Raw genomic sequence first — 20945 nt, 5'->3', positions numbered from 1 at the left:
GCCAGTTATTACCATGCACGACTCTTCACTTGTGGCTTCTCCTGATGTGGTATATCCCAAGCGGACTCGCATAAACAGAGAGAGAAGTCCTCCTTCATTTCAACTTTTCCTCCACGCACGCATTAATCTTTCTGCCAATTAATATCTATTTGCCAACCCAAAAACATGCATTAGGATAAAATCCAAACTGAGCCTTATCTTCGATCTTTGATCCGATAGTATTTCGGTTTTTTGGACTCCTTAAATATCTCTGCACTTTAAAAATAATTTTTCAATAATTTCTCAGATAACATCATGATTATTAAAATCATAATAATATCTAGACAAATTATTAATCAATCATCTCAATCTTCTTTCAATCCAATGGCTCAAAATTCTACTTATTCTACGACCTCGATTGCTCGAGTCGATAGTATAAAATTGAGTCCAAACAATACTATAAAAAGGAAAAAGACCCACTCATAGATACTTGCGAAGTCACATTCTTCTGAGCTGGGAAATCCGGATCTCCAATAGTAGTCACACATAATCATAATATTGAGATCCATTAGTAAAACTCAATTAAAATGCTTGAATTTGAATAAATGGATAGCGGATTCGGAATCAGCGCGTCAAAATACGCTAAGAAGGGTCCCTGGTAAATTTTACAAAACGTCAACAGAAAAGTCAACAATCAACCCTAAAAGTCAACAGAGATGCCCCGGTGGTCAACTATGTTAAAACTTTGAAATTTCACTAAATGGATGCCAAAAACGGATTCGGGACATCGAAATTAGCCTAGGAGGGTTTTCGAGAAATCTTCGAAAAAAGCCAACATAAGGAATATTCCTTATAATAATCCAACCCTAAATCAGAAATGGGCTGGGCCGGATCTGTGGCCCAGAACGGCTAATGGCCGAAATGTTTAGGCTGGCTTTTTGGGCTTACAGCCCTTTTTTTTCTTTTTTTCTTTTTTTCTTATTTTATTTTATTTCAAACTCTCTCAATTCTCTCTCTTCAATTATCCCTCACAGTCTCTCTCACTCTAACCCAGGACTCTCTCCTTCTCGGCAACTGAGACCGCCACACCTCGCCGTATCGGCGAGCTTCACCACCTCCATCGCACCACACCACCACCACCACCCGTCCCTTTCTAGTTTTCTAAACCCCTTCATTCTCACTCTCTCAACTCTGTGCTCACTGCACAGAAACATGGATGGTGATCATCTACCATGGCCGACTCCGATGAGTTTGCTTAGAACTCAACGAAACCAAGGTGAGCCTCGAGACCTTCAAATCCTTCTTATTTTGAATCCTGTATGTTGTTTTAACTTTAAAACGAGTTTTGGGGGACAATTCGATGCAAAAACACACGGGGAGGAAATTCCTAGATTTTCCGACAGCTTTCGAGCCGTTTTCCGGCAACCTCCGGCCACGGTCGAGGAAACCAAAGGTATATTCTGATTCCTTATTCTCCGAGCTTTGATTTGACATATTGAAAGGCTAGGTTTAGTGTTGTGTTTGGCTAGTCCGAACCGGGATTTATCCCGGACATTTTAAGCCCAGATTCCGGCCGGTTGCCCAAGAAGAAGAAAGAAGATAAAAGCCATAAAAAAAAGGGCTGTAAGCCGAAAAAGCCAGCCTAAACTTTTCGGCCATTAGCCCTTAACCCGAGCCCCGAACCTATGGGCCACAAATCCGTGTTTTTAAATTAAGGTTAGTTGTTTTTACCAAAAGAAAAAAAAAATTAAAAAATTAAAAAATTACATGTGGCTAAACCTCAGACAGCCACGTAGTAATTGAGGTGGCAACTTGGGGGGGTGGGGAATAAAAAAAAATGGGGGAGCTTTCACTCCCACACGTACAGTCATTGCTAGACAAAGGAAAATGGGAATTTAATCTCCTATTTCCACCCAAAACGCCTTATTCTTCCATTATATCCCTTCCTTTAACTTCATTCCTCTGTAATCCTTTTTTTTTCTTTTTTTTCTTTTTTTTTCTTTTTTGAAGGAAACGATAGTAGTTGTCATTAAATAAAAGGTCATACAATGAGGCAAAACAGCCAAGAAAACTAAGGCAAGGAACAATCCTCAACTAATACATCAATGACAATACTAGGAGGGAACCCAACCCTTTCACAATTTTGATTCACTCTAAGACCCAGACGAGCTAGCCTATGGGCCGCTACATTGGCTTGATGACGTATGTGGGTAAAGGAAACTTTAGTGGCCATCGGGATAAGCATCTAAATGTCTTTGACAATTCACCAAATAAAGAATAAATTGACTGAAGAAACACGAAGGGCGTCGACAATCTGAAGCGAGTCGCACTCACACAAGATATTTGTAAACCCTCTTTCATACGCCCAAATCAAGCCAAACCTAATCGTCCTCGCCTCCGTTTGAAGGGGTGAAAAAATATCACACCAAAACCTCTAAAGTCATTCTGAACAAACAGCTAAAAAACCTCCAAAGTCATTCTGAATAATCACACCAAAACCTCCCAAGTTCCTCTCCGCATTCCACGCACCATCAATATTCATGTTGAGGCGATCAGAAGGAGGAGCACTCCATTTTAATTGAGAGAGAATGGGTGGATTGCAGGAGGGTGGAGCAGCACTTATCTTCACAAAAGTCAACCATGACTAGATAGTCCGAGCAAGAACAGGATTAGGAGGGTCACAACTTTTATTCCAAAGTTTAGAGATTCTGGCGCCCCAAATGACCCAGCACACCATCATGAAAGACCCAAAACTGTTAAACTGGATCAACTCCGCAATCTCCATTGCCCATAATAGAAATGACAGTGGAGCAGAGTTTCGCAGCAAAATACCGAAGTAGGAGGAGATCAAACACACTTAGCAAAGAGGCAGTCCTTCAGTAGATGAAGAGACAACTCCTATTAGTGGTTACACATCGCACACGGCAGATTAGTTGTGATATGATGCCTAGCTAGCTTCACTTTGGTAGGGATGATGTTTTTGCAAAGCCTCTAAAACCCAATCCTTACTTTAGGCAGAACATTTGCTCTCCAAAAATTTTTCCAAAAACCAACATCCTGATTTTGCCTCGAAGAAGAGGAAGATTCAGCAGGCCTCGGTTAAACCCAATCCCTTGCAAAGTGATATGTGCTTTTAACTGAAACATACCTCGCTTGTTGTAGTGCCAAATCAAACGGTCAACATGGAAGCGAAAGCTTAAGGGAATATACCTGATAGATTTAACCTACAGCACAGAGAAAAGAGATTGTAGCAACTCGGCATTCCACTACCTGGTCAATGGATCAATCAGCTTACCAATGAATTGGAGTTGGCAATCCACTGTTTAGAAGAGAACGCCCAGAAAAGAGATGGCAGAGGTATCCATGGATCCTCCCAAATCCTCAAAGCATTCCCACTCCCAACCTGCCACCGAGATCCTAGAGAGATTACCTTTGTCGCTGCACCAATGCTCTTCCAACAGTACGACGCATAGGCATGTACAGTGGTATTGCAGAACGGCCCATTGGGATAATATTTGGCTTTGAACACTCTTGCAACTAGAGAATGGGGCTCCATCAACATTCTCCAACCTTGCTTAGCCAACAAACTAAGGTTGAAAGCATGTAGATTCCTAAATCCCAGTCCCCCATCAATTTTTGGTATACACAGCTTTTCCTACAACATCTAGTGGATTCTTCTCTCCATCACAATCATTCCACCAAAAAGAAGCCAGAAGCTGATTTAAATCATCGCAGAAGTATTTAGGCAATAGGAAACAATTCATAGTATAAGTTGGAATGGTGAAAGTAACCTTCTTAACAAGAAGCTATTTCATGGCTGCACTCAAAATCTTTCTTTTCCAACTCTGTAATCTCTTCTAGAAAAGCTCTTTCATATAAGCAAAACATCTGCTTTGGTCCCTACCCATTAGTGTCGGCATGCCTAAATACATTTCATGACAGTCCACCTGTTGAACACCCAACAAACCTGCCAACCTTTGTTTGACCGTATGATTAATATTCCGGCTAAATCTGACTTCACTTTTAAGGAGATTCTTTATGTCCCAAAGCACACTCGTAAAACTACAGGATATTAGAAATCTATGAACATTCTTCCTCATTTGCACAACAAAAAGAAGGTTGTCGCCCGTAAAGAAAAGATGGTTAACTGTCGAAGCTCCAGAACATGTGGAGATCCTTTGCACTTTTCCTTCTTCCTTCCATTTGGCAATAAGAGCAGAAAGGCCTTCTGCACATAGCAGGAACAAGTATAAAGATATGTGATCCCCTTGCTGTAAACCCCGAGTTGACATAAGATAACCTTTTGGACTTCCATTAACGATAAAAGAGAATGAAACAGAAGACATAAATGTCATAACCAACTTGATCCATTTTTGACATAACCCTAACCTAGCAAGGATAACCCGTAGATATTGTCATTCAATCTGATTATAAGCTTTGCTAATATCAAGCTTGAAAGACAAAGAAACCCTTCTTACCCCGACGCCACTTTCATAAGAAATTGGAGATCTCACTAAGCGAAGAATTATCTGAAATATGCCTACCGAGAACAAATACTCTGAGCCAGAGAGATAATCTGAGTGAGAATAAGTTTAAGCCGATTAGCCATCACTTTCGACGCAATTTTGTACACGACATTGCAAAGGCTTATAGGCCTAAACTGGGTCACATCCTTAGGCACCTTGACCTTCAAAATGAGGGATACATGGGTATAATTAATTTGCTTTAAAATTTTTCCAAAGAAGAATAGAGATTGGATAGCCACGGTAACATCATTCCTGACCATTGCCCAGAAATGCTAGAAAAAGAAGGGAGACATTTTGTCTGGGCCCAGAGCTTTTGATGGATGCATTTGGAAAAGAGCGACCCAAATCTCTTCCACAGAAATTGGCAAGGTCAAAGAGTGATTCATTTCCCCCGTGACCCTAGTGCCAATAGAGCTGAGGACCTCATCACTACCACTACAACGCGAACCTTTGAACAAATCCTCAAAATAGTTCTGCACTGATGATTCAACATACCTATCATTCGTCACCCATGCACCGGCTTGATTTGTGAGACCCTTGCTGTAATTTTTATATTTCCTATTCTTTGCCCTTTGGTGACAAAAAAAAACGCGAGTTTCTATCACCCTGTCACAACCAAAAAACATAGGATCTCTGGCCCCAATAAGATTCCTCTTGTCCCAGCAAGATATCCGGTCGATCCAACAAATTTACCATCTTCCTTATTGCTGCCTCCGTTAACAGCTAAGCAAGAGCTTGGCTCTAACCATGGTAATCTCTTCTTGATGGCCCTTAAACACAACTTGCTGCCACTTGAATAGTGAGTAGCCTTAATCTTATGAACCACTTGAAACATTGGAACCCCGATAACAGGGTTGTCCCAGGCGTTCCTAATAATAGCTTCGCAATCCTCGTGATTAGCCCAAAACTCCTCAAATCGAAAACCATAGCGACGCTTTCTATGATTAGGAAGACTTTTGTCTGTTGAGAGGATAATTGGACTATGATCCGATTTGCTAGGATCCATATGAGTCACCTTCGCAGCACCGAACATAGATTTCCACTCAGAGGACACCAACACCCTATATGATCTCTCCTTAATTCCAAACTCCCTGTACATCTAATCTCAATCACTCGCCTCTCCACACGCGCTCGCGCATGCAAGAGGGCTTTTTTCTAGTCACGGGCATGTAGATGTCTTGTGTTAGTTGTTTACCATTGCTATTCATTTGGATAGACATTAATAGTGTCGCTACAATTTTAACTTAACTTACAAACTACCTGATGATTCCATATTATACCATATATTTTCCCCTATTCTTAGTTATATTTATTGGTTATTTTGATAGAACTTTGATACTTTGTTATGTATTTTCAATGTAGGACATTCGACTTCCTCTAGAGCAAAAAGTGACCAAACGGATGAATTTTGGAGTTATTCCAATTGGAGAATGTTTGTGAGTCTTTCAAGATTATTGTATCACAATTCAAGATTTTTCTACCAAGCCATTTGACCGTGGTGATAAAATAAAAGCCCAACGCATAGCTTTCCCAGATTGATGTTTCTGGACGTTTTGGGTATTTTGGAGGTCAAAATGGCATATTTTGAGGAAGATTCCTTCTGAAGAACGTCTGAAGCTTTAAAGAGAGACCTTTTGGAACCAAATTGGAATTGATTTGGTTGGTCAAAAGTCTAATTTTTTAGAAGTCCAAATTTTAGTTCAAATAGGAAACCTTTTATTTCCTATTTATCTTATTCTATTTTGTTTCCTAGTTTTTAGAACACCTTTTCTAGGTAGGATTTTATTTTCTAATAGTATAAATAAGGCTATTTAGCCATTAGGGGAGAACGGCACGCATCAATTTGGAGAACTTAGCTAGGCTTTGACATTTTGTATTTGAAGGTGTTTTCTATCCTTTTTCTATTTCAATAAAATTCCTTTTGTTTTATGGTTGTTTGTAACTAATTTTTGTTTGCTAGGGCGATGCCTTGAGCCTTAGCATGAATATGTAGTCTTTATTTAATTGTTTATGATATTATGCATGCATATTTTCAATTATTAATCACTGTGTTTAAACTGTCTTTATATCTTAATGCTTAGCTACCGGAGGATTAAGTATTGCTTCTTGTGATTGATGGTTGTAATTTCACCTAGGCCGAATGCCACGTCTTAGGGGTTGCATGGCTTTTTAAAGGGTTGTCACAAAGCATAATGAGTCATGCATGTTTATATTTGATCTGAATGTCGTAGATGGATTGCATGTTTGATATACGTTCTAGCTTGAATGCCACAAGCAGAATATGCATAACGAAAACTTAACCTTCAAAGTTGCATGTGTAATTCATAAGTAATTGGTAAAACTACATAAGATTATTAAGGGGACGGCGGAACCCTAGTGTCCTTTTATCATTATTTTCTAAGATTGTTCCCTTTCAAATTGGATTCTTTAATTGTTTTAATTTAAAATTCTTTTTTAATATTCTAGGTCATAAAATCAACCTTTTCCAATCTTTGTTTTGAAATAATTAATTAAGATTTGGTATTTACATAAATTATTCATTCAATCTCTGCGGAAAACGACCTTACTTGAGCCGTTTATACAGCTACCTTGTTCTCTTGCAAGTATTTTTAAGTATTTTTACCTCTACAACTACCTTGTTCTCCTGCTAGTTTTTTTTTTTTTTTTTTTTTTTCTAGTTTTGTTTTGCTTGGTTGGTCCAGTAGTATTTTCTATAAGTTGAACGAATTTTTGCTATTGAGAAAACCACGTGCTCTTCTTCTTTTAACCAATCCAAGATCAAATAAAATTGTTCCCTCTGGAGTGTTTTGTAACAATCCACACAGAACAATAAGCATAGAGATCACAAGTAGCTACCAACAAAAATAGCGAATTCTACCTTAATCAAGGAAAAGATTTAAACTCATTCAAATGTTGTTTTGAGTATAAATTAATAAATAAATAAAACAAAACTATTAATCTCTATTCTTTTCTTAATCCTCCCAAACTTGTGTTTCCATGGGATAATGGAGAGGTCAAGATCATTTTTGACACATCCCGACCCGATTAGCCTTCCAACTAAAGGTGGAAATGTGTTGGCCGACACTAAATTGATAATATTGCCCCACAGTAAAGTTGACGAAATACCATCAATCTAATGATGAAGCCAAGTGTAAGGAAATTGTGATGTGAAATATTTTTAACCAAATGGCTCATTTAAAATTTATTTAATCTACCATATAGGTTCCCTACACAACTTCCCCACTTGGGAACACATTCTAGAACTAAGTTTCATTTTTATCGGATGTCACATCAATCAGAGTATAACAGTAATACACACAACAGTAAACCACAAAATATGTGTCGTGCTATATATATGTAATCAAAAATAATTCATAGTAATAAGCAGAGTTTAAACTACTTACTAACTAGGATGTCCGCACTATGACTAAGCCCATTAGTCCTCCTCAATGCACGCCTTGCACTTGCTAGAACTTTGGGGGAGGAGGGAAGGGGGGTTGCAAAACAAAGTGTGAGTGGATCATTATTAAGTATCAAGTAAAATCATTTTGAACATACTAACGCCCATTTTGTAAAACATATAAAGTCGGAAAACTATATAATAATATTTACTACCATAATAGTAAATGAAAATCAAATCGATTTAAATAACTGAAATCATTCAATCAATAGTTCAGAAATCATACATGTATTCAATTAATCACATAGCGTGTAGTGTATGCTAGCCTCTACTAGCTAAATTCTCTACCTGTATCAATTTGATTTTTCTAGCATCTACTAGAAATATAAAACACCTACAAATAATCTACGGCCGAAGATAGTAATATAAAATATATAAGAGACCATGTGGTGAAAATAAATCACCAGGATTAAATTAATTATATGGTCATCCAACCGTCGTTAAGTAACCTTTGATGTGGGCAGTGGTTTATTTAGCGAGTTACCGATGCCAGAGAGTTACAGATGGAGTTTCTTGTTGGGACTGCAATTGTCTGTGTCGGTAGACCAAAATTGTATTGCTCTGTTCACAACGAGAAACAGGACTAAAGATCGTTGTCTTGATATATGGGTAATGAGAGTATGGCATAAGGGAGTCATGGACCAAATTGATTAGTCTGTCGGTCCACAAGGTCCAGAAAGACTTCTACCGAGGGCATTATGTTTTAGGAAGAGTGGCGAAGTCTTGCTGTTTCTGATTCGAGGGTACCCCGACACTTTTGGTAAAATAAATATAATAAAGCATGATTTTGTTTCCTTAGACCTTGAGAGCAAGCAGTTGAAGAATATTGGGGTTTCCAGGTATCAGTATTACTCTTTTGATTCTTATCAAGAGAGCCTCCTCTTACTCGACAAGACCGAGGCAGTTTCTCACTAAAAGAAAGAACAGGTCATGTGATTGTAGTGCTGAGAACAGAACATTGCGGGTTGATGTTAATAAATTTGTGGATTTTCTTTTTCTTCTTCTTCAATTTAACATGGTTAGTGTGGTCTTTTTTATATGTACTTGAAGTCTCATTGTAAAAGATGAGTTGAATTCCTGTTTCCCATCGCTTTCATTGATGAAATAGTTCAACTTCAAATCAGATCTTTTATTCATTGTATAGATTGAAGAGGAAGTTACATTCTCACTCTTGCTGTCGATTATAATCTAACGAATTAGCGTTTACTAATATAGCGGTTTCTGTTGATAACCTGTGTTTTCTTTTGTTGCAGATTTGTTGTGCTGCAACGCCCCTTGCTTGGAACTGCCCGAACTGCCCGTGTTTGCAATGTCTGATGTCTTAGTTTATTTGCTTGCCTTGGAAACTTTTTATCTCTAGTGCTGGTGTATTTTCTCAAGCAGTAAGTCAGACCGTTGTAAGCTCAAGCTTTTGAAAATCTTGGATGGGAACATATGTGTGGATGAATCTAATTACAAATTTAAATTGGTTGTACAGCTTGAATTCATGCCACTGTTTGAGTTTCTACTAAATGCTTTTGCAATGGTTTATTTGTTTGTCACTTTAGGTCAGCAAGTATAAGTTTGCATTCGAAGAAAGTTGGACATTTAGTCGTTTCGTTTCTTCATAAAGATCCTAACTTAGTGGGAAAGGGCTTCTTTTTGTTGTTTCTTCATAAAGGTACTCTCTGGATGACTAGTACCCTACTCTCCCCTCCCCAATATGTGCGGAAATCGTCTGTCATGTATGGTCATAATCTTCAAGAGATTTCAACCATGTTTTGAGTTATATTCCTCATAGCAAACTCTGCAACAGCTAGACTCGAGATCATGGGTACCGAGTGGCTGCATAAGTTTTCAACAGTCTGATATGAAGACATGTATAGGCTACTACGCGTCCATTCTTTTGAATTAATCGCATCAAGTCCCTAACAAATAAAATAAGATAATGTCCTGAATTTCAATAAGACAATAGTTTTATATATTCCGTACGTAAAAATTACCACTCTAAATGCAGAGGAAGTTGAGGTGGCTAATGGGGATTCATCTTACTCCTCAAAGACCCCTTCGTCCTCATCGGAAGCCATCGGAAGCGTTGCTTCCCAGCCAGGGTCTAGGGGTGAAAATGGAATAGAAACGGAAAGATTGTACGTACTTGAACTAGAAGGATCAGGCTCGATCAGGCCGAGCGAAGCCAATTGTATGTCAACCTCAAAACATATATAAACAATTGACGAACAAAAAAAAAAACATATAAAAACAACGTTAGCGGTAAATGAACAATAAGGATCATTATCTTCACTAGAACCCTTATATAAGTCCTCAAAGAGACTTGTGGTATGCCTTGAGATGAGGTAGCCTTTCCCCTAAACTTTTCAGGACCTGGAATACGTAGGTAAATTTGGATTAGAACGATAACGGTTATAATAGAATAACTTAACCTAGGTTCCCTAACATCAGTGGCTGTAGTTTAGTGGTAAGAATTCCACGTTGTGGCCGTGGAGACCTGGGCTCGAATCCCAGCAGCCACATTTATTTTTTGCATTTTTTTAGCTAAATTGTGTTCTGCCTTTTCCGCACTCTTTTATTTTTTTCCTTTTTTTTTTGTTCAACTTTTTATCTAAATTTTGATTAAAAAAACATCCTAAGATAAAGATTAGAAGGAAAACAAAGAAACATTCTACCATTGCAAGTGCCCCTCTAGTGATAGAGAGGAGTGTTACCCTTGCTGTAATATCCCACATCATCCAGGGGAGTGGATCATGCAAGCCTATGTATATTCTCATCTTTACCTAGCACAAGACTTTTTGGGAGCTCACTGGCTTCGGGTTTCGTCGAAACTCCGAAGTTAAGCAAGTAGCGTGCGAGAACAATCAAATTGTCACATCCCGGCCCGGGCCCCCACCACATCCCGGGCTCGACTCTACCGTAGCACGATATTGTCCGCTTTGGGCCCCGACCACGCCCTGGGAACTTCCACGAGAACTTCCCAGTGGGTCACCCATCATGGGATTGTTCTCGCGCGCTACTCGCTTAACTTCGGAGTTCTGACGAAACCCGAAGCCAGTGAGCTCCCAAAAGGTCTCATGCTAGGTAGAAATGGGAATATACATATAAGGTTTACAGGATCCACTCCCCCTGGACGATGTGGGATGTTACATTTGCACCACGGTGTGGGTTTGAACCTCGTCGGCTTCCTAATCTAATAAATCTATTGTTTGACCAAAAAAAAAAAAAAATATATATATATATATATATATTCTACCATTTAGATCATCTGCCTTTGTTTTTCTTCTCTACCAAATCATGGGAGGACAATGTGTCCGTCTCCTTGAACATAAGTTTGAATCATTCTTTCAAAAATTAGAGCAGATAAAAATCTTTGCATTTATAAAAATAAAATAAAAATTGTGATAATAAATTCATATATGGCTAATATCGGCCAAAAGCAAAAAAAAAAAAAAAAAAAAAAAAAAAAGTACAGTATAAATTTTTTTTCTTAATACGTAGATATTGTAATTGTTTATTTCGCAGGTAAGTCGTTATTGTTCATATAAGAGATTATATTAGGTGATCTATCGAACAAACACAGAATGTACACATGGACTTTTGTAGATACTACTGGCTATAGTTTTTGCCAAAGTGGCGAGTTTTGCCCTAGATATTTCCTTAGTGAAGGACCCAAATTTGCCAAAAGTTATGGACTACAATTCATGAACCCATTTGTCACATAGGTGATTTTGGTTCATTTGTCACATCTTTCATATGGGACAGAGATGTAGTCGTTAATGTGTTGAAAATAATTTATTTTATTAAAAACGATAACATTATTAGGAAGAGTTCGAACCCAAAATGCAAAAGTTGAAAACGAATACCTCTTTATTAAAGCAATCCACCACTACTGATGCATTTCGTGAAACACATTTGGTTGCAAAGAACACTTTTTCTGTTCTTTTCAATTAAATAACATTTTTATTTACATGCAAAATTGATCGTGTGATCGATTTTATTGATCAACAAAAGAACAAATAGTGAGGAATGAGTGACACGTCATTTTCTGATTTTGATTTTTATGGTAATGAAGGCACCCTTATCTTGTTGGTACAACATTATAATTTCAAAGCATAAAGTTTACGAGGAAGCAAAAAAGTCAAATTAAATAATCACGAGTCTATATTATGAACCGTTGAAATGTTTATATTTATCTTTAAGCAAATTAGATTCAATGAAAGTGCACAAAAAATAATCAAGAGCGATGTTAATATGTCATTGTCGATCCATACTTTATGTTAATTTTCTTCTTCTTTTTAGTTTGCTATTGGATGTGTGAACGTTACTAGCATGGCAATGCGTCCAGTGAGATACCATGACTAATTACTTTACTCATGCAATTCAGGATAGCAACTTACATACGCAGGTATATCGTTATGAGATCTCATACCAGCTAAACGAGAATATGCATACAAATACTTACACATTTTTATTTCATTGATTTGTGATTTTAACGTTGTAGTGTATCTGTGCATGTGAGTCTTTTTTCTCATCTCAAACTTATAGAAGTTATACTGTTATTATGGGATTTTATCATTTCACGTGTATAATATGCATAAACAACATAGTTTTTCTTTTGCTATGCTTTTAAAGTATATTAATAAAAAAATAAATCCATATATCAAAATTGCTTTTCAAGTGAGCATTAAACTTACTAGCCTAAATATGTCATAAAAGGTTGTTCGAAAGTGCTTTTAAAATGATTGATAAACTTACTCATTGATAAAATAAATTCATTAACTCGACTTAGTTAAAAACTTAATTAAAAATGTTTTTCAAATGATTGAAACCGTATTATATTACCATGTAACGGAACCATTGACAAATTTATTCTTTTGTGTCGGTAATAAATTATTGACCAGTTTTAGGAACAAAGATCGCTGGTGGAATGAACTGCTGGGCTTTGAGGATTTAGGGCTTTACATATAGGTTTTGTTTTTGGGCTTGGTTGGGCACAAATAATCCACTAATTGTTACATCACTAAAACATGATTTGAATCATATGATTAAGCTTAACAAACTAGTTAATGGGCACTTGTTTTTTTATTTTCTTTTTTTTGAACAATCGATGTTATCTAGACTAAAGGGAGAGGATGTGCTTAGCCTCACAATAAGCTAGCAATAATGTGATTCAAATTCACTTTTGGCGGGAATCGAACTTAAGACCTCTCACTTACAAATAAAGAGGAATACTACTATACCGTAATACTAAGTGGCAATTAATGGGTACTTGTTAAATCACCATACCAAACGTATAAAATTCAAAAGGAAGTATCATTTTCTTCAATGTTTCAAGCAACAAGTGAATTTATTTTCATCAACAACCTCACCAAAAATGAGTGCTGCACAAACTTATTTTATTGCTAATTCCTCATTGGATCAAAACGATTATTTCATCGGCAAGTAATCACTAATTTAGAAGTTAGTCGAATACAAAATCTACTACGGACGTTTGATCGTATCAAAAAGCCAACAAGTTATGAAAGAACTACACATACACCTCTTCGTTAAAGCAATAATTACAAGTTAATAAACCAAATCTCCCCAAAAGATTTCATAAACTATGTCACACCAAGAAAATATAAACTGTGAAAGTAGCTCATCCAGTGCAGACAGTAAGTGCATTTCAACACTCTTCTATAATCTAACGAAGACAATAGATTATGCCTCATATCATCAGCAAAATTAATAATTTTTGTCTTGTGCGATGGCAAATATGCACCAAAAATACAACAACTATACATGTTTTCTTTAGAAAAATTATTAAAATGAGTAAAAGCGTTTATAGAGAAAATATTTATAAGCTCGAAAAATACTTAAAAAAAAAATTTGTAAGAAGTATAGTTATGTGTTTCTTATAAAAAAAAAAAAAAAAACACTTCAAATTCTTTTTTAAAACCTAAAAAAAACACTTTTAATTATTTAAAAAACAAGAATTTTATTATTCGTACAAATTGAAGGCACACCTTCGTTTAATTTTCGCTCCAAAATTGCGCGGGCTTTTCTCTTAATTTTTCTTTTGGCACCGACAAAATAGCATTTCACATGAAGCGACACCGCAAGGCTCTCAACCCGATGAGAACAAATTTTTATTTTTTAATTAAAAAATTATTATTTTTAATGGAAAATCATTTTTTGGGTCCACTTACTGCTCTGACAGCTACTCTGAAAGCTACAGATACAAAATCAATTCCACTGCCACCTCTGGCAAGCGGGTCTAAATACACGTGGCACCTCTGGCACTGTCTGATCAACTCGTATCTACTACGATCTCGACGAATTTAAATAAATAAATGATTTTCATTTTTATATTTTCTTTATTTTCGGGTTTTCATATCTTTTTGCCTTCCAATCTCCACCGGACAAAATAAGGTACAGCCAGCTGTGTCGATCAATCAAGAGTCAGAAAAGTTTTCCTGTTGGCGAGGGACCCACCGTTATGATTGCGATTACGGGACCCACAGAATACGTGTTGTTGTGTAGGCTTCTTTTCCACGTGGCATCCTTCTTCTGCTTGGGGTTTATAGTCATATTAAATCCGGCAAAAGCGTCTTCAATGCGATTCAACAAAACCTTTGTTTATCGATTGTAGCAAGCAATCATGAAAATCCATGATTGTGAATTAGTTTAATTTTATCCTGCTGGACTTTTAATTGGAAAAGTGCTACCAATTTTCTCTTTCTATTTTTCACAGTGATCCAAACTATTAATTCTTAAGTCAGCAGGGTTAGTGTTATAGTAGAAATCAAGTACCGTTGTAGTTTTTCTCACTCAAATTTAATGCTCTTCCCTCTCATTTTTAGGTTTATTGTCGGTACAAAATCGTTAAGGTTTGTGATTTTCAATATTTTATCCATCCCTACCTCAGATCGCCTCTAACAATTGGCAAAAGGAAGAGTCACTCTCTAGAAATCATTTATACAAAATATAAACCACATTCGAAATCTTTTAGCCATCGAACAGTTCTTTAAAAAATAAACAAATCATGTTTCTTACTTAAACACTATAATTGTAATAATGTTTATGCAGCGAATAAACAATTTATAATTTAGTTTTGCATAGTTAATCTTTCTTCTTTTTTGGTTTTGTCAAAACATAGTTAACCTTTAAAGGGTGGATAAAAATTAGATGATTTTGGTGATCAGCAAACACTACAGATAAAAATGAGACAAAAGAAATAAAATGAAAAAGTGAGAAGATTATTAACATTCCTCTAATCTTACAGCCAGTGGAGGTGCCACATAATCTTTTGTGGTCTTTGTTAATGTTGTGCACTTTTAGGCACACGTGAAGGTGTCGGCATGGAAAGAAGTCACGAAGAGCCCAAGGCAAAGTCAAAGCCCATGGAAGGCCAAGAGGCCCAAGGTCCAAGGGCCTTGAAAAAGGAATACGTCCAAGCGTCGAAAGCCAATTGCCTGGCAAACATCGACTAACCAGGGTATATGAAGGGCTTGCCAACCGCCAAGAGTATGTGAGCACACTGATAACTTTATGGCACAAGTCTCCAAGGAAAGGTCTACTTAGACGTCAATCAAGCCACTTGGCGACCCAAAGTCGGTAGCAGGGACATAAAGAGAGTTGGAATGCGCGCAGAGAGACTGGGTTCAATAACCGAGGCTAACCGTGATGCTTAGTTTGCTTTACATTGGGAATGCGAGCTATCTTAACTAGACACCTATCACTTCACCACCAAATATCTGGCTGGCAAATAAAAAAGTGTTAGTAAGCTAGTCTACGTAGACAGTGCATTAAATGCTAAATGGAGGACCAAGTTTGAGGGGTTCACTAAGAGCCTATATAAAGGGGTGAAAGCCTCTAATATGGGGTCGGACAAAAAGAGAGAGAGAATTGATGTATGAGCGGAGCGCTATTTTTAGTCTTGCAATTAATAGAATTCGTATAACACAATAGCCGTAGCCTAGCTTTGAGGGGTGAACTACATACATTTTTGTATCCATTTCACTACAGTTCACATCCCAAGCCCACCAAAGTTTCAGTATTCAAGTTTGCTATTCTGTAAATAAACGTTAACTTTTGTGTGATTATTAGGGTGGTGTTACTCGCACACTCATTTTTACTTTTCACACACTCATCTCAATTTCTGGTCGTCATATCGAATTAATTGAAGAAAATCAATGAGTCAAAATTAAGAAGAGTGTGTAAAGTAAAAATGAGTGTGTGAATATCACTGTCCTATTATTATTGCTAAGAAATAAAAAATAGGGTCATTTTGGTTTTGGTCCCTAATTAACTTAATTGTTAAACTGAAACCTTGTTTGTTTAAATATTTTGATCAAGGTCCTTAACATTATTTAAGAGATTTAACTCGGTACAAATGCAAATATAACTTTAACTTTAAAAAGTATAGGCACAATAAGAAATTAATATATGGGGTACAAATTAAATGTAAGATCCCACATCGCCCAGGGGTGTAGATCCTGTAAACCTTATAGGTATATTCCCACCTCCATTTAGCACGAGGCCTTTTGGGAGCTCACTGGCTTCTGGTTCCGTAGGAACTCGGAAGTTAAGCGAGTTCGCACGAGAGCAATCCTAGGATGGGTGACCCACTAGGAAGTTCTCGTGTGAGTTCCTATAAACAAAATCGTGAGGGTGTGGTCGGGGCCCAAAACAGACAATATCATGCTACGGTGGAGTCGAGCCCAGGATGTGGTGGGGGCCCAAGAAGGAATGTGACAATTTGGTATCAGAGCCACTCTACCGCGTGGTGTGAATGTGCCGACAAGGATGTCGGGCCCCTAAGGGGTGTGGATCATGTAAGCCTTATATGTATATTCCCACTTCCATTTAGCACGAGGCCTTTTGGGAGCTCACTGACTTCTGGTTCTGTCAGAACTCCGAAGTTAAATGAGTTCGCGCGAGAGCAATCCCAAAATGGATGACCCACTGTGAAGTTCTTGTGTGAGTTCCCAGAAACAAAAATGTGAGGGCGTGGTCGAGGCCCAAAGCGGACAATATCGTGCTACGGTGAAGTCAAGTCCAGGATATTGTGGGGGCTCGGGCCGGGATGTGACATTAAAACTGAAAAGAAAATTGATACAAATTAAAAAAGCGTTGCAAAGTCAAAATGGGTACAAACTAAAAATAAAAATATATGATAAAAAATTTAGCTTGCCTAAATATAAATATACCAAATGTAACATTTGTAACACTAAATGAATATATTTAGAAATAAAAAATATATATATTATAATAATTAATAACGTTTATTAATATTTAAAGATCTTGATCAAAATTAAAAAGAAATAAAATTTTAATGTGGTCAATTTACTTTAATTTATGGTAGTTTAATTGGGTGATGAATGATGATGATAAGAGTAGCGGAGTACTAGTTCGTATTTGGCACGTGTTTTGATGGACTAATTAGCCAATGATAGCCACCGGCCCCGACAACAGATGAAAAGAATTAAGAATCCGATGCAAATAATTAAGAATTAATCTACTTTCAATTTGCAAACCTATGTATGTATTCTAGATTTTAGCAGTCAATGCTTGGGTGCAATTTGCAAGGTTAATTATAATTAATCCAGTTTTACCTAGGGTTTTTAGGATTAATTGCCGAACCCCAAGTCAATTGTTATTTCACAAGTAACCTAGTTTAATTGACTAAGTTGGACATTTTTTTTTTTTTTGAACAAACGATAGCGTTAAAGGTTACTTGTTAAGTATTTTATGAGAATAAGAATTTGACACGTACAATAATGCTTAAACATTATCACTTTTTACTACTCTGATAAATGTCATCTAGTAGAAATAATATGTTTGACTTTATTATATAAATGCTAGCTGGGAGTTACACAATGTTCAAACGTATAAACCTGGGAAGATCAGTTTTGATGGGTCTGAGGGTCTCCCACTACTTATTCAACATGAGTAGGAATTGTCCGAATAGATACGCTAATGGTGGCAAAGATCAAGCTACTAGGTAACTATTTCCACCAAGCGTTGCTATAAATATTTGGGCGTTTTGGTTAAAATGGTATCTGAGATTGATATAACTAATTAATTTGATATTTGAGATTTGAAATCGATAGAAGTGGTTATTGAATTTGTCCACTATCAACCATTTTGGTCATTCCGTGATAAATCTACATTAAATAAAAGTTAAATGATAAAAATACCCTCAATTTCTATCAAATCATTTTGGCGTATTGTTTATTAAATTGAGAGTGTTGTCATTTTGGTCCTTATTTAACAAAAAATTTCGCAAAATGATCAAAGTGATTGATGGTAGACAAATTTAGGGACCACTTCTATTGATTTCAAATCTTATGAATTAAATTGAGGAATTATGTTAATTTCATATACAATTTAACTAAAAAGCCAAACATTTATGATTATCTTTTTATGTCTTCGTATGTTTGTCCATATTTACTTGTGATGAGTGCAACGTTGGAAGTTAAAGGGAATATGAAACATCTTATCATTCGATTGGTGACTTGCCATGTATTTGATAACCATCATAACTAACATGCATTGTTTGGGAGGTGATCAAGAAGCTTACCCAATAAGAAATGACTTAGAAATGCAGCATGGAAGAATGCCAATTGATGACTCACACAAATAGAATAAATACAAAGGAAAGGAGGGTTGGGCAATGGAATTCTAGAAATATGAGAAATGTTAAGGAGATTCTCGAACGATTTTTTGCCATCTTATATTTGTTACACAATATTTTATAACGTTGGCACTGGAATTGACGTTAAAGTTTGAGATGTCCGAGAGTTCATAAAGAGTCACACTTTGAGAGAGTTTCCTTAACATTTCTCATACAAGAGTAGTCATTGGCCATTAAAACAATAAGCAATAAGTAACTTTGTCCATTCTCCGCCAATAGGATTGTTTCCCTTGAAGTGGAAACCATCCCAAGTCTCAGTTGTTGTGCTCATGCACCACCTCTGCAAAAAGAGTGGGACAAATGCAGTTTCAGTGGGTTGAGTTGCTCAAAAGAAAGCTAAAGCCTAAAAGGCCATTCCACCTCAGTCACACCACCCCACACCCCACCCCCCCCCCCCCCCCCCCCCCCCCCACCCCCCCAACCCAAAAACCAAATCAAATATTATTACAATTTCTTTGCAACAATTATTGATTACTAGCTTTTGCCCCTTTTTTTTATTTATTTTTTATCTCTTTTCCTTTACCCTTTTCTTTCATACTAAGTATTCACTATTTCTCCTCCATCACTATTGATGCTTGCATTGCAAAATATAATTATAGTGACATAAAAGGCAGTTGCTTTATGGGTTTCTTTTTTCAAGTTACTATTCATTAACTATGTACCAATGAAAGTAAGAACTAGTATAAAGTAGAATTGATCTAAGGAGACGCGAGTTGTTTTAATTATAGTACATTAGAAAGAAAGTAAATACTTCAACAACCATAGGTTATAAAACAAAAAGATTTCAAGAGCTCAATTGAAGAAAAATGTTGAATAATGAGCCCCACATTAGAAAATATGAATAATTGACATACACTTTATCATTCAAACCTGAAAAGAAAATCTCAAATTGGCTAATTCTAATTATTTTGACGTGAAAAGTGTTTCTACGGCAAAAGTATTTTAAGAGTTTTCTAGCGTGAACATTGACAAAATGTCATTATTGTTATGACAACAGTCAAGTTGTTAGGCTTTTTCAAGTGATGTTTTTTATTTGCATTCCCATCTCTTAGAAAGAACCGTTAAACGATCGGGTCAGACAAGTGCAAGTAGCTTGATTGCTTTCCTCGTTATTGAAACACAGGTTGGAAACAAGTTAGCAACGAACTCGAAGAGGTCGATCATATGGAATACTTAACTTATAAATTAAAGAGAAATTCAAATGTTATAACTTGAAAACCTCTAAAAGAGTAAATGGCCCTTTATTTTTTGCGGGTATCACCATGCAACCCCGATCACCTCCTTAAGAATAAGAGGCAATAATAGAGTGCCTTTAAATAGAAAAGTGTTCCGAATTTAAGTACTTTTTCATCCGCACACAAACATAATAAAATTGCGATGAACCCACAACACTTGGAATTTAGGTACCATATCTTTTAGTGTTGGCCTTTTCACATATTCTTGATAAAATCATAATTTAGAGAAAAAAAAAAATTCAAACCAAATACTTTAGAGAAAAATTTAACATACTTTTAATGTGTCGGATCGAATGAAAAAAAAAAAATTCTGACAAAAAAAAAAAACAAAAGTACATAAAAAATAAAATTAAATCTGTGAATAGATTTTTTTTCCAACAAAGCTTTTGAAATGTCCTTTTAAAAAAAGAGTGAGGTTTCTTGCCGAATCATCTTTGTGATAATTTCGGGAATTCTCAAATCACATTCGTTCATTGTACATTGTGTGGTCAGAAATTATTGTGATTTTTTAAAAATTAAATATAAACAGTATCTGATGATAAATGATCATACAATATACGATGAACGAATGTTCTTGAACGATTCATATGATCTTCACAAAGACGATCTAATGAGAATCCTCGTAAAGAAAATCTGAAGAAGATTCTCTTAGAAAACTTGTGGTTGTCGAGGTGTCTTTTCCCATGTACTATTTACTTTTTGTTCACATGTCTTTTCCAATTTACTATGTACTTTTTGTTCACATGTGGACAAGCATACCGGTATTAGTCATAGTGAAAATAATTTTTTCTTCAAACTAAAAATCATATATGTAATTATTTTCTTTATTTCCCTTCAAAACAATCAATGTATGGCCTGTGACAAACTAACGTACATTTATTTGGTCTACGTACATATGTAGTACACAGGTAGTGTCGGAGTACATGCTACGTACACCTTATAAATCTGGGAAGCGATAACATTGGCCTTGATATTTTTGTATTTTATTTGAATATATAATGTATTCCAGCACAAATTGATCATAGACTAATCCCATTTCTCATACAGCTTTGGACCTTTTGTACCACAAATGGAGA

At 36.3% G+C, this 20945-nt stretch overlaps 1 non-coding gene across 1 annotated transcript; it reads left to right on the top strand.

The window, feature by feature from the left end:
• The first annotated feature begins 10403 nt into the window (after positions 1-10403).
• On the top strand, positions 10404-10475 carry TRNAH-GUG (transfer RNA histidin (anticodon GUG)). The gene has a single exon. It is a non-coding gene; the product is annotated as a tRNA-His (tRNA).
• The last annotated feature ends 10470 nt before the right edge of the window (positions 10476-20945 follow it).

Source organism: Pyrus communis, chromosome 2, assembly GCF_963583255.1.
Source record: "Pyrus communis chromosome 2, drPyrComm1.1, whole genome shotgun sequence".
Lineage (NCBI taxonomy): Eukaryota > Viridiplantae > Streptophyta > Magnoliopsida > Rosales > Rosaceae > Pyrus > Pyrus communis.
Note: the sequence above shows the minus strand (reverse complement) of the source record. Positions and strands in the feature narration are given on the sequence as shown.